Source organism: Sorex fumeus, unplaced genomic scaffold (assembly GCF_029834395.1).
Source record: "Sorex fumeus unplaced genomic scaffold, SorFum_2.1 ptg000007l, whole genome shotgun sequence".
NCBI lineage: Eukaryota > Metazoa > Chordata > Mammalia > Eulipotyphla > Soricidae > Sorex > Sorex fumeus.
This window is the reverse complement of record NW_026606064.1, coordinates 25,264,834-25,279,333: the sequence shown is the minus strand read 5'-3', so window position 1 is coordinate 25,279,333 and position 14,500 is coordinate 25,264,834. Positions and strand designations below refer to the sequence as shown.

Below are 14,500 nucleotides of genomic sequence, written 5' to 3'. Positions count from 1 at the left end.
TACTCCTACATTGAAGAGAAAGAAGCAAAGTAATGAAACAGATAAAACCAAGCCAGAAAAAAACCTTGGGATCTGACCTGGACAGAGGTCAGCAGAGGTTGAGGAAATCCAATGGATTCCATGAAGAGTTTATGATACTTTGGTGATAGATGTGGCGTGGTAACATATATTTGTGAACATGAACCCCAAACCATATGTAGTTATGTAATGTTACCTTTAGACAAATAAATATAGAAAAAAAGATTGCATTATTTGGGTGGTCCTTAATTAAGGGGACACTATCCCTTTAATAAAAAGACCTCAAATGTGCTGATTCCCGCCAAAAGTGAAGAAGTTTTACTGAAGGCTTAAACCAAGAGCGATAGCACAACGGGTAGGGCGTCTGCCTTGCACACAGCCAACATGGCCGACCCGAGTTCGATTCCTCCACCCCTCTGGGAGAGCCCGGCAAGCTACCGAGAGTATTCGATATGCCAGACACAGTAACAACAAAGTCTCTAATGGAGACGTTACTGGGCCCGCTCGAGCAAATAAAATCACAATATGATTTTATCGGTGGAGAATATTTTCATGATAGTTCATGATGCAACTTAATTGACAGTGAAAGGGGGAGGGAATTCCAAACACTTGGAAACTGATAAGTGGGTGGATGTTGCACAAATTGAGAGGTTCCTTCAAGAAAGAAAGTTACTTCTCAAGAGTGGCTGTTCCCGGCAGAACTTTCCAGAATGCCCACTGGGGAAAGAAGTCGAGGAGGAGCCACGGCTGCCTGAGCTGTGCGCACAGCTAACGCTGCTCCGAAAGCCCCACCTCCACACTTCCACCCGCTCGCTCACCAACACCGGCCTCGGCCCCAATCTCCAGCTGTAGAAAATGGTGAAAGAAACCACTTACTGTGATGTTTTGGGGGTCAAACCCAATGCCATCCAGGAAGAATTGAAAAAGGCTTACCGTGATACTTTCCATGTAGTACCACTTGTATGTAAATTTCATGACTTCATCTTTTCTAACAGTTACATAATACTCCATTGTGTAGATGTACCAAAGTTTTTTTAACCAGTCATCTGTTCTTGGGCACTCAGGTCTTTTTTTTTTTTTTTCCAGATTCTGGCTATTGTAAACATTGCTGCAATGAACAAACAAGTTCAGATGTCACTTCGACTATACTTTTTTGCCTCTCTGGGATATATTCCCAGGAGTGGTATTGTTGGGTCAAATGGGAGTTCAATTTCTAATTTTTTTTGCTTTTTTAGGGTCATACCAGGCGATGCACAGGGGTTGGCTCTGCACTCAGGAATCACTCCTGGCGGTTCTCAGGGGACCATATGGGATGCTGGGAAGTGAAGCCAGGTTGACCACGTGCAAGGCAAATTCCCTATCTGCTGTGCTATCGCTCCAGCCCCTCAATTTCTATTTTTTTGAGAATCGTCCATATTGTTTTCCAAAAGGGATGAACCAGTTGGCATTCCCCACAGCAGTGGAGGAGGGTCCCTTTCTTGCCACATCTGTGCCAACACCAGTCTCTTTTATTCTTTTGGATGAAGTCATAAAATTTACATACAGGTGGTACTACATGAAAAGTATCATGCTAAGGGAAATGAGTCAGAAAGAGAGGGACAGAACTAGAAAGATTTCATTCATCTGAAGAACATAAAGGAACAAAATAGGAGACTAACACCCAAGAATAGCCGAGATAAGTACCAGGAGGTTCACTCCATGGCTCGGAGGCCAGCTGCACATGCTAGGGGAAAAGGCAGCTCAGATAGAGAAGGGAGCACCAAATAAAGGGTGTAAGGAGGATCCCCCAGGATTGGAGATGCATGCTGAAAGTAGACTATAGACCGAACATGATTGCCACTCAATTCCTCTTTTGCAAGTCACAGCACCCAATAGGAGAGAGAACAAAAGGGAATGGCCTGCCACAGAGGCAGGATGGGATGGGGGGAATGGGGAGTGGGAGGGATACTGGAATCAGTGGTGGTGGAAAATGGGCACTGGTGGAGGGATGGGTACTCGAACATTGTATACATGGTATAATTGAAACCCAAGTAATAAAATTTGTAAGTCTTCAACTGTACCTCATGGTGTTTCACTAAAAAAATTAAAAAAAAAAAGGCTTACCGAAAACTGGCCTTTAAGTACCACCCAGATAAGAATCCAAATGAAGGAGAGAAGTTTAAACATTTTTCTCAAGCTTGTGAAGTGCTCTCTGATGCATAGAAAAGGGATTTATATGACAAAGGAGGAGAACAGGCAATTAAAGAAGGTGGAGCAGGTGGCAGGTTCTGCTCCCCTATGGACATCTTTAATATGTTTTTTTTGGTGGAGGAGGAAGGGTGCAGAGAGAAAGAAGAGGTAAAAATGTCGTGCATCAACTCTCTGTAACCTTAAAAGATTTGTATAATGGTGAAACAAGAAAGATAGCCCCGCAGAAGAATGCGATCTGTGACAAATGTGAAGGCCGCAGTGGTAAGAAAGGAGCAGTGGAGTGCTGTTCCAATTGCCGAGGTACTGGAATGCAAATATGAATTCATCAGATTGGGCCTGGAATGCTCCAGCAAATTCAGTCTCTGTGCATGGAATGCCAGGGTCATGGGGAACGGATCAGTTCTAAGGACAGATGTAAAAGCTGCAATGGAAGAAAGATAGTCAGAGAGAAGAAGATTCTGGAAGTTCACATTGACAAAGTCATGAAAGATGGCCAGAAGATAACATTCCACCGTGAAGGAGACCAAGAACAAGGACTGGAGCCAAGAGACATTATCATTGTTTTGGATCAGAAGGACCATGCTGTTTTCAGTAGGTGAGGAGAATACTTTTCATGTGTATGGACATACAGTTTGTTGAAGATTGTGTGGCTTCCAAAAGCCAATATCTACTCTTGACAACCGAAGTATAGTAATCACTTCTCATCCAGGTCAGATTGTGAAGCATGGTGATATCAAGTGTGTTTTGAATGAAGGCATGCTGACTTACCATAGACCATATGAGAAGGGTCGCCTAATCATTTAGTTTAAGGTAAACTTTCCTGAGAATGGCTTTTTCTCTCCTGATAAACTCTACTTGCTGGAAAAACTCCTTCCTGAGAGGAAGAAAGTAGAAGAGACTGATGAAATGGACCAGGTAGAACTGGTGAACTTTGATCCAAATCAGGAAAGACGGCGCCATTACAATGGAGACGCTTATGAGGATGATGAACACCATCCTGGGGTGGTGTTCAGTGTCAGACCTCTTAATGGGGCCAGTGAGTTACACACTGCTGGCATTTCATGTGCAGTAGTGAATGAATGAAGGACTATTATTAATATACTTACTACTTGTAATTGTTTTGTTTTAATATTCAACTATAGTAGTGTTTTAAAAGTTAAATGAAGAATAAACTCAAATATGAAAGCTCAAAAAAAAAGAGTGGGCGTTCCCATTGGCTTTTTACTAAATCTTATGACTTCAAAAATTTAAATGTGGAGTCTACGAGATCTCTCAGACGGGCCACTTCAGTTCTTTACTCCAATTGCCATTGCTGTATGCTGATTGGCCCCTTCTCTCCATGAGCCATAGTCATAATACTATCAACACATAGAATAATCTTCAATAGTATTGGAAAATTTATAGAGCCAATTTCTGTTGTCATAATAATGGGAGAGTACTGACATTTATTTAGTCTTGTTGTACAACAAAAATACTTGGTTTTGTCCAAAGTTCTTTGCACAGAGGCCCTTAAGCCTTTGAAAGCTTCTGAAAGATGAGTATTTTTTGTTTCCTAATGAATTGGCTCCTGGGTAGAGAGTAGGAAAATGGAGTCCAGGACCTTAGATTGTTTCAGGAGAGGAGCTGATCACCAGAAATACAGGCTGTGATAGAAGGGAGGATATTTTAACTCTAATCCCTGACCTCTGGGAAGGGGAAAATGATTGGAGATAGAATTATGTCACCAATGACAATGATCAAATCAATTCTGCCACATATGTTTATTTCATGCCTAATTTTGTATCAATAGTTTTCAATCATTTTTCTTAAAGAGAGACTCTCAAATTGCATGAGATTCAGGTCTTACACAATTTGGATTCCTCCCATGAGGTCTGGGTTAGATTTTTTCAAAATGTTGTTATGCAGAGATCATTTATTTTATATGGTACCAGAAGGCTAGAACTATAATTAATGATAAGAGTTCCAACAGGGCAAATTTGAGGTTAATTTAAGAAAAATATTTTTGTCTTTACAGACATCTAGAGCTTAAGAGGATAACTCTAAGGACTAGATAGTTCCACAACAGGGGAGCAATATAATGAAGCAATGCCCCAGCCTTTGGCCTGGCCATTGTCATGTGGGTCCAAGCTTGGAAGATTGGCTGGACACAATGGGATTTCAGATATACTTTTCTACAGAGAGGCTCTGCTCTTCCTGTCTGTGTCCCCAAATCCTTCTCATGCCACCAACATTGCTGTCATGGTAGAATCTTAGGAACGGGGTGGCAGAGGTGGGAGTAATAAGGGCAGAAAACAATGAGCACAATAACATTTTTTACGAAGAGGAACTGAGGGCTCAGAATTAAGATTAATAACATGGTGTGTTCAGCAATTGAGAGGGAATCCACAGCAGACAGTTTCTAGAAACACCTTCTATAAGCTTTCCAAAGACCTAATCATGTCCTAGGGGAAAGGCCTAGCTCCTCACTTATGGGGAGGCCCATTAACCTTTTCAAGGGGTCACTTCCCCATCATGAGCCCAACATGCCACCCAGAAAATGTAACTGAACATCAGTTTTGCTTTTCCTCTTGCTTAACTGTTTTAAATGTCCTTGAACTGCATTTCTCCATCAGGCTTAATTTTATGGATTGTGGATTACATTTACTGCTCAGCACTTCTTGCTCAACCCTGGACAATCGCAGACCTACTGAGTTGTTAACTCACATGGTCAGCATTAATGTCTGAGACTAGTTATACCAAACGACTGTAGCAGAGCACGATTAACACCTGGCCTTAGAGAGTCCCAAAGAAATCAGCACTTTGGTTCTTCTTTTTCACCCGGCAAACTCCCAGGAGGAATAGACCAGTAATAACTTGGTTAACTGTACTTTATCTTTGAATGGGCCCAGCTTTCTATCCCATCTTACAAGTCCAGCCTTTGCCTGGAAAACTGTATCAGAAAATTGCAAGAAGGCCACTTTCTCCATTTCTTTCACAGGCAGGTTATAGAATTTCAGAGAAAGACAGTAACATCATCAAGACCACACAGAAAATCAGTAGTAGGTGATCTTGCTCTAATTTCTTTTCCTTCTCATTCAAGTCACTTTGGAGTATTCCAGAAAGTTGTTGTGGAAGCTACAAAGAGGTCTGGAATCCTAAAATTGAAAGAGAACTTAAGATAATTTATCATTTGCATCTCCACAGAGCCTGCGGATGTAAAGGCACCAGTAGAATGCATCTTATTGTTTACTCATCAAAATGAAAACTCATCTTCTGAATGAACTCAGGAGAGTGGAGCACAGTGAACACTACTGGTCTCTGACGGGCACTTGAAGTCATTCTGAAAGGGTACCCAGTTCACTGCTAATAATTTGGTCAACTTCTATGGGTCTTTTTCTCCTGCTGTCAGCCACATTCAGGGTAGATTATTGCACTGTGAAAGTCTGACATATGTCAGGATGCTCAGGTTAAGAATGTCAGCAGTTCTATTCAGTAGGAGGACAACCTACAGTTGCTGAGAGTAGAGAAAAAATTCTGAAATGTCCTCTCCTGATTCACTCAACCATCCCTCCCACTGCTCCTGTGAAGGGGAGGGTGACAAATTCCTGATATCAAAACCAGCTGTCAGAACAACATAGGGTAATAGCTGTCCTTGTCAAATGCACCAATTAATTCACCTGACTGTCAATGCAGAGATAATTGATAGACTCCACAATCTGGCTGAGTAATGAAAGTTGAAGGCATTACTGAGTCCACTTCACCTCCTAACAGGTCTCCAAGTGAAAAGGGGACTGTCAGAACCAGACAATATTAATAAACTTCTACTAAAATTGAAGTTTAATATTTTAAAAGTATGTGTGAAAGTAGGGAGAGGGAACTTCCTCATTAATTGAATCTTCTATAATGTGATCAGGATTGTTATCAGAAAATGCTCAGAGGAAAACATGACTTATAAGGAAATGTTGAGCTTGTTTATTCTAATGTTTGTTTGCATATACACACCTTACAGCTTGGGGATACCATTTCAGACTGCAGTAGTCTGGAGTTCATGTACTACTTGCTTTGCTAGAAGCAAAAAAAAAAAAATTCTTGCTCAACAAAAATTGAGCCAAAAGATTTGGTAGGAAATATTTCAAGTTATGGTGTGATAATGCAATGACTTACAGACATTGAGAATACTCTGATGACTAGATATTTACTGAACATTTAAAGATATAGAATATGATAGAATTCCAGACTTACAGTTATAACTAGAGAGTTCTGGCAGGAAAAACCTAGGAATTTAAAGTTTTGGTAGACTCTTTGAAAACAGAATCATGCCACAAAGACTAGCAAAGAAAGAACAAGGACAATAGGTCAAGACATTATAACACTAAATCTCTTGGTCATATAGTTGCATGTCAAATATAAGGGTCATAAGCTAGGTACCTGAAATAAGTTCCAGTAACTTATTTAAGCATAGTAACTCCTGCTAATATTACTGGATCACATATTTGGAAGTTTTATGAGAGTAAACATTAAAAATTGCCCTCACAAGAAAAGAGTATTTTGTAACTATGTTGGTGATAGATGTTAATTTGTCTTACTGTGATTATTTTCTAATGTATAAAAGTAACAAATCATTGTGTTGTACACCTGAAACTAATAAAATGTTATATATTAATCATGCTTATTTTAAAAAAGTCCAAAAACTTTAGGTTAAATTTAGGCCTATTCATTCTAACTTTGCTTTATATATCTAATACAAATTCATTTAATGTGGGGAGCAGTCAAACCCATTGGTGTTTAGAGAAACACTCTTGGCCATGTTGGGGGTTCCAGGAATAAACCTGGAGCTCCCACAAGCAAATATGTGCTCCCACCCTGTCAGCTGTTTCTCTGGACTCTTTAATATTAATTTAAACTATATATTAATATGTATCATCCTTATAACAGAGCTTATTCCTGGTTCTGTGCTCAGGAATCACTTCTAGTGCCCTCAGGGAGAACATATGTGTTGTCAGGATCAAACCCAGGTGGTTTGCAGAGCAAGTGCCCTACCTACTATATTATGTATCCAGCTCCTGGAATATATTTTTTAACTGTGTTTGGTTGTTGAAACCAGCACTTATTATTTGTGAAAATATTCTGAGATATAACTACATAATTTCAAGTTCATTAGGATGAAGGTATAAATATCACCCATTGAAAGATAAGGATATTAAAATTCAGAGATTCAGAGAAATTACATAATTTGTCCAGAACTTGAAAAAACTTATGGAATGTTCATTTAGCAACTTAGAAAAAACAACTCATTTTTGCATTCCTCCCTATGTCATCTGGAACAATCTTCTATTTCCTTGGCTAGTAACACCTATATCCAGCAAAGCCTCAACCCAGAGTTTAACTGTTTTCCTCTTACTAATAGTAACACTTTCAAACATTGAGTGCTTCCAATTAAACCTTGCTAAGGCCTTCATTTACATTTTCTAACCCAATTCTCACCTGATCCTCTGAAGATAGGTATCATTATCTCCAATTTACAGACAGATTTTTGAGGTTTTAGGAGTCTGAGTAACTTGTTCTCACCACTGTCACACAATGAGTCCAGAATGGAACTCAAATCTAACTACACACTCATGGCTCCCTCTTAGTCTTTAACTATTTGTTTAAATTTTTAAGGAATTTTGATTTCCAGTATTTTTTGTGAAACAATAGTTTATGCATACTTCCTCCACCAAAGTGTCTACTTCTCTCTACATTTGTCACAGTGACCCCTCTGTCCCTCCCCCACCGTAAACTTTACTACCACCACCCAACCTTTCTCCCACCTTACTTGGTAATCTCAATACTGTAGACCAGTTATCATGTTCTGTTGTCTTTGACTATGTATTATTTTCATACTGTGTTTCTTTGTATTCCTTATATGAGAGACATCATTCTTCTTCTTCTTCTTCTTCTTCTTCTTCTTCTTCTTCTTATTATTATTATTATTATTATTATTATTATTATTTTTTGGGTCATACCTGGCGATGCACAGGGGTTACTCCTGGCTCTGCACTCAGGAGCTACTCCTGACAGTGCTCAGGGGACCATATGGGATACTGGTAATCAAACCCAGGTTGGCCGCGTGCAAGACAAACGCCCTACCCGCTGTACTATCACTCCAGACCCTGAGAAACACAATTCTATGTCTGTTCCACTCCTGACTTTAATCAGCTTCATATTTTCCAGTTTCATCCACATTTCAAGACATTGTGCATATATGCTATAATTTCTTTATCTATTCATCTGTCTTGGACACTTGAGTTGTTTCCAGATTCTGTCTATTATGGGTAGTGCTCCGGTCCTCTACTGGTTTCCTCTTCAGAAAACAATATGAAAAAATCAGAGTTGAGTTTTACATATGACTCATAAATTTCCATTTCTTGGTGTCTATACCAAGGGCTCCCAAATGCTATTTTCCTCTTTGTTTAGTGTCAGCACCTTGATGCCCCAAATAAATGCTAATTGTTTCTGTGGGGAGCAGAAAAACCTTGAATTTTTGTTAGAAAAACTGTAAACATCCTTCTCACCTTGGTTTATTATTTTTTTCTGAAGATTTGGGTTTCCTGTTGTTCTGTAATGGACACACCATTTGAATAACCTGAACCCAGAGGAGAGAAAAGTCCAACAAAAATGTGAGCAGTGAATCCTGGGGCAGTCTGGGGCGAAGGGAAGCTGGCGTTGGGGATTAACTTCCTTGGAACAGCCTCTGATTGATAAATGGGATTTGTCCAGGCAGGTAGTCCTCAATTTGGATTTGTCAGGATCAGGAAGATTTGTTTCCTACCATGGTTATAGGAGGCTCAGGGTGAGTTCTGTGTACTGTGTACTCACCTTGTCTATGGGTTTAAAATCAAGACTATGTTTCTTAAGCCGTTCACATAAGAAAACACAAGCATAGATCTGTGGAGTGTCTCCCACGGGAAATTGTTTCTGTTTGAGAAGTAAAACATTTTTCTTTCTTTATATTCTTCAACCTGAATGAAGTTCCTTAATGAAAAAATAAAATACAAAGAAAGAAAACAAGGCTTTGTCTCAAGTTTTGCCTCAAGGATTACTACTATATAATTATATGTAGGCCCGTGTATCAAAGACAACTAGATAAGTGATGTCCAGTAAACGCATCCCTCCTATTCTTCCCATCACCCCAATTCAGGAGGCTTCCCTCTCCTTTCCTCTCCTTTTATTTTTACTTTGACCAACTGACACTCTCATGTTCAGCTAAATGTGTTGTCCTGTGTAGGCATCACATCCATCAATTAACGTTTCTGCCTTCTGTGCTAAAGGAATTATCTCCAAGTTCATCTTGATGAATTTTTCTCTCTACCTCATTACCCAAGCCAGATACTGCAGAGACTTTTCATGTTTAATGGCAACCATCTTACACAATTCTGATTCTTTTGAATGCACACACGACTATTTATAGAGGCCAATGAACATCCCATTGAGTATTTTTACATTAAAAACACTTAAATTACAATAGCTATGCAAGTCTCTTGTAAAATAAAATCAGACATTACAGAAGTGTCTTTAAATAGAGAAGGCCTTGAATGAAATTTCTTTTTAAAGCACAATCAAGAGTCAAATCACACATACTATGTATGCATATTTATGTGTAGAGATGTGTATATCTGCATATATATTTGTATACATATATATACATCTTATACATATAAACACAATATAATTTTTTTCACTTACCCATTTTTCAAATCTAAATAGGTGGTAATAAGATGAACATTAATAACTGGCAGTTTTCTTTATGATTTTTATTACTAATAAAATACTTGCGTTTTTAGGGTGCACTTAACTTTTACAGCACATTCACATTTAATTTCTTAATTGCTCCTCAGGTGGACCTATGAGATTTTATTGAGAAGACCCTCCACCACTAAGTCTCCTGGAGAAAATTTCTTGTTTTCTCTCTCTGCTTGCTTTATTTCTGACCATTTCAGTTAATAGCAAACATTATTTATGAGGGTGAACATCCCTACCTATGTCATGACTGTTTCCCTTTGGCACAAAATACGGAGTCAATAAATATATATACAAATGAGCAATAACTTGTTTTAAGTAGGTCTGGTTTCTTCATTATTGTCAGTTTGGAGTTTTAAAGTCCTAAATAAGTTTGTTACTGAGACATATAAAATTTTCCTTTATCTTTTAAGTAGAGCATATTGTTTATAATCTAGTTAATTATTAAGGTTGCAATATCATTGTTAGGTCACTACCAATCACTTTGTTGTTATTTTACCATAATTATTTTAGTGTTGAAAACATATTAGCCTTTCTACTTCTTCTCTATCTAGTCTTGATATTTAATTCTTTTTGAATTATGTTATGATTTGATTTTCTAGTCAGTGATGAGAACACAAATTATATTCTATGAACATCTACATTGAATTCATGCTTTATGCTGGATTTCTTGAAGATTATAGAAAACAAGGAGTCCTAATATGCAGGACTTATGTAATGTTTCCTTGGCACTGGTGTGCAGGAACTTCATGTTGGATCTCTTTATGCTATGCAATGTTAATATTAAATGTAGGAATCCTTAATTAAATGCATCAGGAGTGTGAGACTATAAGAAAACAAACATAAAAATAAAGTATGACTAACTGTACTGAAAGGAAATTTTCTGTATGGATCTTATTATATACGGCATGGTATTTATGGAGAACTTTTAAAAACTTGGACTTCATTCTCAAATATAGTTCAGAGGGGGTCAGAGGCATATGGCTCCACACCCCAAATCTATCCCTGGCACCACATGGTTTCTATCTCCCTTCAAAATCATCTTTTGAATGCATTCTGTTTTCTTTCTCCAAAGAACAGGAAACTTCCAGAGGGTGTTTTAAATCTTCCTAGGCTGCTATCTCCCAAGCCTTACACGGCCTGTCATTTCCTGAACTTGATGCTGTGGCCATTGTGAATGATTTGTGCACAAACCTACCTCTGTTTCGTGCGCTTTTGTTTTGAGTGTTCGGAACACACCTCCACCCCAATGCTTCCTCTCTCCTCTTTCTCACCTTTCCTCATGCCTGAGCTCCTCATTTTTCCAATCCAGTGCCCGGGTCAGGCTCTCAGTCAGTTGGCCTCTGGGAGTGTGTGCAGCTCTTGAGATAGTACCACACATGTGGCTCTGTGTATCTGTGTGAGGTCTGGCTCCTGTCTCCCAGATGAAGGGGTTCCCGCCACCTCCACCCACATCACAGGATCTGCAACCTCATCTTCTATGACTATTTGTTGTCTTGAAATGGAACATGAGGTCAGGATTTAGAAATGAGAGGGTGGGGTGGGGTCGGGTCTACCAGCCTTGCAAAGAAGAAAAGTGTTTGCTATAGAGGCGGGGTAAGGAGGCTGAGAAGGGGGAGAAACTGGGGAGATTGATGGTGGGAAATGAATGCTGGTGAGGGGACAGGTATTAGAACTTTACTTTTCCTCTGAGTGTTTATATTTATTTTAAATTAGTCATTCTTATTTTGATTTTTAATAAAATCAAAATAAGAAATGGAAACTCATCATGAACAACTTTTGTAAGCATGTGTATTTCACTGATTCAATTTTTTAAAAAGGATTTAGAAATGTTACTCAGCAAAATTTGTGTTGTAAAGAGCCCAAAGATTATATTAAATCAATCTACTTGGAACCAAAAAAAGTAGGGTCTTAGAAGCTGACCGTTGAGCAAATGAATGAGTGGAACATAAATGAATGAACTTCATGAACTGTTGACTCTCATACTGCTCTAGGACTGTTCCTGAGAGTTCATGGCCAATAGTCAAGTGCTTCTTATTGACTGTGTTCAATTTAGAGTTACTAATTCTCACCCACACTCGTATCAGCAGGATCATTATAGAGGCCATACTAATCAATGTGTTTACGGAACACAGATAATGACAACTAAAGCAATAATAACAGGAGAGTCATGGTAAGGGCTCACTGGGAAGGTAGCCCACCTGTGAAACACTTTCTCTGTATATGTGAGGCCCTGGTTCAATCCCTGGAACAATAAAACATGTAAAAATAAAATAATAAAATAATAGTCACTCCACTCACTGAGCATCTGCCAAATAAAGGACACTACTTGTCTCACATTTTCATCACCACAATCCTGAAAAGTGTTAGAATCCATGCTTTGCAGAATAGAAACCAATGCTGCACATTTGTCAGATATCAAACATAGTTGCAGAAACCTGTATCTCTGAGCCTGCTCATAGATGTTTATTAATAAGCTTCACTCTGAGCTGATATTCTGCAGGAACAGAGGACAAAAGAAGCTCTGGTCAGGCATGGGAAATAAAAGTGGTTGTGGTATTGCTGAGCCACATGGGGGTTGGAGACTTTCTGTCTTCATGTTCTGCCCCAGTCAGAAAACTCAGCAATGAGATGAAGTGGTTCAAGAATAGACCTCTTCTTCCTCTACATACAATTGAGGGCTCATTACTTCTCTGTGTGGGGGAAACTGTCAAGCGGCACGCTAAGCTGTCTAGCTGCCCTACGACTTCGGGGCAACAAGGTGAATGGCACCGGCAAAGGTCCATCTGCAGTGATGGAATTGTTCACCTGCCTCTTTCTCTACAGCCCTACTCTGCGCCCCATCGCCCAACACCGCCCACACAGCAAGGATGGTGACAGTCTTAGGAGCCTGCAAACACCCAGACATAGTCTTTTCCAGGGTGGGAGATGGGGTGCTTTGGGCAAAGGGTTGTTTGTTGGGTCCGGGACAGATGCGGCAATGGTGACACGGGAAAGGGGCTTTGTGGGAGGAAGGTGGGAGCGGGGTGTGCCCAGCTGGAAGCCGCCTGTAATTTAACACTCGCAGATGGAGACTGAGAGCGATATGATACCCCCAGCTGTCTGCCTCAGCCGCCTTCAAGGCCCCCTTCGGCTGCCTGGGACTTGGGATGCTTTGGGTAGGGCCTGGTGCGGGTGGGGGCAGCCTAATAAAGCAGCTGGTCTATTAGAAGATAAGCTTTGTGGAGAATCACACAATCATTCCCAATCCCCCTAATCCCAAACTTTATTGCCCTAGATAATAAGCTTTGGTGGCGACGCTGAATTGAAATATGGAATTGTCTGCAGGCTGGAGGCACCTGCTGTGTCACTCAGCCCACCGCCGGCAACTGCTGTGCACAGACCAGGGGCAGGTGCAGGGCTGACTGGCTCCCACAGGGAAGGGAGTGGCCGAGGGGGGCCAGCCAGCTCCGCTGACAGCTATAAGAGGCCTAGCCTGAGAATGAGTTTGCTTGCTTTGCCTTCTTCCCCTCCCTTCCCTTCTCTTCCTTTCCTTTCTCCTTCCTTCCTTCCTTCCTTCCTTCCTTCCTTCCTTCCTTCCTTCCTTCCTCCCTCCCTCCCTCCCTCCCTCCTTCCTTCCTTCCCTCCCTCCCTCCCTCCTTCCTTCCCTCCCTCCCTCCCTCCCTCTCTTCCTTCCTTCCTTCCTTCCTTCCTTCCTTCCTTCCTTCCTTCCTTCCTTCCTTCCTTCCTTTCACAGAAAGTTGTTTGGGACCATTTGGGAAACAAAGAGCAGGTGGTCAGGTTGGCTTTGGGGACATGGAGGCTCAGAGACAGGCTCCTGGTGACAGCAGATCTCTGTGGTCAGTCACTCCCCTCCCTTCTTGCACCTGCCTGGCCCCACCAGGGCACAAGCTGTTTCCTTTCCTAGCCTCACCTGCCCCTGCCTTCTCCCAGGTAAAACCTGCTTGTCCCTTTCTCCACAGTGCCAGCGCTGCTCAAGATTGATGTGGCCTCTCCTCTGCTCCTCCTTACTCTCAATTTATGAAGAACAGCATCCCATATAATGTCAAATCACTGTCAACTAATTGCCTTCCTGCCTCTTGTCCATGGGACTGAAAAATCTCGTATGGGTGTGAAGGGTGGGGGAGGGTCATATCAACTTGTCCTGGGCCTGTCTTGGAGATGCTCAAAGAAAGTGTTTTCTGTTTTGGTTTTCTGGTGTGTGTGTGTGTGTGTGTGTGTGTGTGTGTGTGTGTAAGACCAGGTGAAAAAACCTAATACACACTCAATGGCATCTTCTGTCACCACTAAAAATTATAAGGCAGCTGGGGATGTGAGCTGAGAGATAAAGCATCTACCTTGCAGGTTGGAGGCCCTTGATTCAAGTCCCCATCCCATATATTCACAAGGAAGGACGTCCACTTACACTGTTAGGTGAAAACAGTGCAGGGTATCAAACAATGTCAATGTTCTCTTCATTTAAAATGTTGGTGATATTGGAAGGAATAGTTGTCAAAGAGAAGTGTACTTGGAAAGGAGTTATGGCGAGTAGAAG

At 40.7% G+C, this 14,500-nt stretch overlaps 1 pseudogene; it reads left to right on the top strand.

Annotated features, from left to right (window-relative positions):
- Nucleotides 1-873: 873 nt before the first annotated feature.
- Nucleotides 874-3,236, top strand: LOC130043929 (dnaJ homolog subfamily A member 1-like; annotated as a pseudogene).
- The last annotated feature ends 11,264 nt before the right edge of the window (nt 3,237-14,500 follow it).